Source organism: Orcinus orca, chromosome 8, assembly GCF_937001465.1.
Source record: "Orcinus orca chromosome 8, mOrcOrc1.1, whole genome shotgun sequence".
NCBI lineage: Eukaryota > Metazoa > Chordata > Mammalia > Artiodactyla > Delphinidae > Orcinus > Orcinus orca.
The window spans coordinates 90,900,072-90,903,914 of NC_064566.1; positions in this window are offsets into that span (position 1 = coordinate 90,900,072).

Genomic DNA, 3,843 nt, shown 5'->3' on the forward strand with positions numbered 1-3,843 from the left:
CAAAGAAGAAAGGTCTTAAATCAATGACCTACTTTTCCACTGTAAGACAATAAACAAAGAAGAGCAAAGTAAAAAAGTAAGCGTAAGGAAGGAAATAATAAAGATAAGAGGATAAGACAATGAAATAGAAAACAGACAAAAGAAAGAAAATAACAAAGCCAAAATCTGGCTCATTGAAACATACTTTAGAAAACTGATAACCTCCTATGTTATCAACTGAACTGTGTTCCCCCAAAATTTACACACTGAGGCTCTAATCCCTAATGTGACTATATTTGAAGATAGGACGTTGAAGGAGATAATTAAGGTAAATGAGGTCATAAGAGTGGGGCCCTAATCCTATAGGACTGGTATCTTTATAGGAAGAGGAAGAGACACTAATGATGTATGTGTACAAATTCACATATGTCATGTGAAGACATAACAAGAAGGAAGCAATCTATAAGCCAAGGAGTGAGGCCTCAGGAGAAACAAACTAGGCATACCTTGATCTTGCACTCCCAGATTACAGAAATATGAGAAAATAAATTTCTGTTGTTTAAGCCACCCAGTCTATAGTATTTTGTTATGGCAGCCCTACAAGTGCTATATAGGGACAGTGAGAAACTGGCCATCTGCAATCCAGGAAGTGAGCACCAGGAATCAATCACTTTGATCTTGGATTTCCCAGCCTCCAGAATTGTGGGAAATAAATTTCTACTGTTTAAGCCACCAAGTCCCTGCTATTTTTATTACAAGAAATAATAAAAATAGTCAGCCTAAGCTAAGACAGATGGGAAGATTCAATAATTGTTATGTTGTTAATTCTTTCCAAATCGATCTACAGATTCAACATAATTTCATCAAAATCTCAGCAGGGGCTTCCCCGGTGGCCCAGTGGTTGAGAGTCCGCCTGCCGATGCAGGGGACACGGGTTCGTGCCCTGGTCCGGGAAGATCCCACATGCCGTGGAGCGGCTGGGACCGTGAGCCATGGCCCCTGAGCCTGCGCGTCCTGAGCCTGTGCTCCGCAATGGGAGAGGCCACAACAGTGAGAGGCCCGCATACTGAAAAATCTCAGCAGGTTTTTTTGTAGAAATTGATAAGCTGATTCTAAAGCTTGTACAGGCATACCTCAATTTATTGCACTTCGTTTTATTGTGCTTTGCAGATACTGTGTTTTAATACAAACTGAGTTTGTGGCAACCCTGCATCCAGAAAATCTATTGACACCATTTTTCCAACAGCCTTTGCTCACTTCATGTCTCTGTATCACATTTTGGTAATTCTCACAATATTGCAAATTTTTCATTGTTATTATATTTGTTATGGTGATCTCTGATCAGTGATCTTTGATGTTACCATTGTGAAAAGATTACAACTCACGAAAGGTTCAAATGATGGTTAGCAAATTTTTTAGCAATTAAGAATTTTAGAATTAAGGTGTATAAATTGTTTTTTTAGACATAATGCTACTGCACACTTAAGAGACTACAGTAGAGTGTAAACATAACTTGCATATGCACTAGGAAACCAAAAAATTCATGTGATTTTCTTTATTGTGATAGTCACTTTGTTGTGTTGTCTGGAACCAAACCCAGATATCTCTGAGGTATGCCTGTATAGAAATGTGGAGGAGCTAGAATAACTAATATAATCTTGAAAAAGAACAACAAATTGGAGACCTTATACTATATAATTTCAAGTCATGGCAAAAGGATATGCAGTGGCTCTCCCAGGGACAATTTTGTCCCCTAGGAGACATTTGGCAATGTGTGGAGGCATTTTTGGTTGTCACAATTAGGGGATGGGTACTATAGGCATCTTATGAGTAGAGGTCAGGGACACTGCTAAATATCCTATAATGCACAGGACAAACTTCCCCACAACAAAGAATTATTTGGCTCAAGATGTCAGTAGTGCTGAAATTGAGAAACCTTATGGTAGACAAATATATCAACACAATAGCATAAGAGAGTCCAGAAACAAATTCAGAGTCAATTGATTTTCAGAAAACTGCTGATGCAATTCACTGGGAAAAGAAAAGTCTTTTCAATAAATGGTGATAAACAATGGATATTTGTATAGAAAAAATGAACCTTGACTTTAATCTTATATACAACAACTAATTCCACATCAGCCAAAGATCTAAATGTAATACTAAAATTTTAATGCTTCTAGAGACAAGACAACATAAGGGAATATCTTTTCTACCTAGATATAGGCAAAAATTTGTTTGACAGAACATGAAGTACATTAAACATAAAAGAAGGAACTGATAAATTGGCTTCATCAAAATGAAAAATTCTGCTCCTCAAAAAACTGTTAAGAAAATGAAAAGGTAAGCCACAGACTGGGAGAACATATTTGCAATACATATATCTTACAAGATTATTCATAACCTGATGTATAAAGAATGCCTACAAATCATTAAGAAAAAGCTCATTTTTAAAAGGGCAAAACACTTGAACAGATACTTTACAATAAGATATATGAATGTCCAATATATAATTAGTCACCAGGGAAATGCAAATTAAAACTACAATGTGATATTACTACACACCCACTAGAACAACTAAAATTTAAAGGACTTTATAAAGTGTTGGAAAAGATTTGAAGCAACCCAAACTCACATATAGATACAATGTGGGAGTATAAAATGGCAAAACCACTTTGGAAAACTGAGAGTTCCTTATATGTTAAACATACACATATCTTAATACCCAGCAATCCATTCCCAGGTTTTTACCCAGGAGAAATGAAAAGTGTGCATCCATAAACAGACTTGTACAAGAATGTCCATAGTATCTTTATTCATAATAGTACCAAACTGGAAGTGACTGAAATGTTCATAAACAGGAGATTGGATAAACAAGTTGTGTAATATCCATATGATAAAATATCATTCAGCAATAAAAATCAAAGATTTGTTGTTATACATAACAACATATTTGAATTTCAAAAACACTTAATTGTGAAAAAGAAGCCTGGCACAAAAGAGTACATACTGTATATGATTCCAATTATATGAAATTCTAAAGGCAAAGATGTGTTAAACAGAACTTGAAAAGAACATGAAGGAAATTTTTGGAAATGTACTGTATCTTAATTGGGATGTTGGTTACATGAATGTATACATTTTTCAAAATGCATCAGCCTGTACACTTAAGATCTGTGCATTTTAGCATATGTAAATTATTATCTCCTTTTACAGTAACAACAAAGCACAAAAAAGAAGAATTTAAAAGTAAAAGAATTAAAAAGTGAGCTGGACAAACAGGGTGAAAACTAGAATAAAAGCCTTTTAAAAAACCATTTCCATAGGAATTCCCTGGCGGTCAAGTGGTTAGAACTCCATGCTTCCATTGCAGGAGGCACAGGTTCAATCTCTGGTCAGAGAACTAAGATTCCTGCATGCCATGCAGCGTGGCCAAAAAAACCAAAAGCCAAACAAACAAAAAACCTGTTTCCAAAAATCACATGATCATATCAATAGATGCAGAAAAGGCATTTGACAAAATCCAACATTCATTAATGATAAAAACTGTCAGTAAACTAGGAATAGAGGAAAACTTCCTCAACTTGATAAAGATTATCTACAAAATACTTACAGTTAACAACATACCAAGTGGTGAGAAACTCTAAACTTTCCCACCAAAATCATGTAGAAGGCAAGGATGTTCTCTCTTACCATTCCTTTCAAAAACATACTGGAAGATCTAGCTAATGCAATAAGACAAGAAAAGTAAATAAATGTATATAGATTGGGAAGGAAGAGATAAATCTGACATGATCATCGATGTAGAAAATCCAAATAATTGTCAAAAATACCTCCTGGAACTAATGTGTGATTATAGCAAGGTTT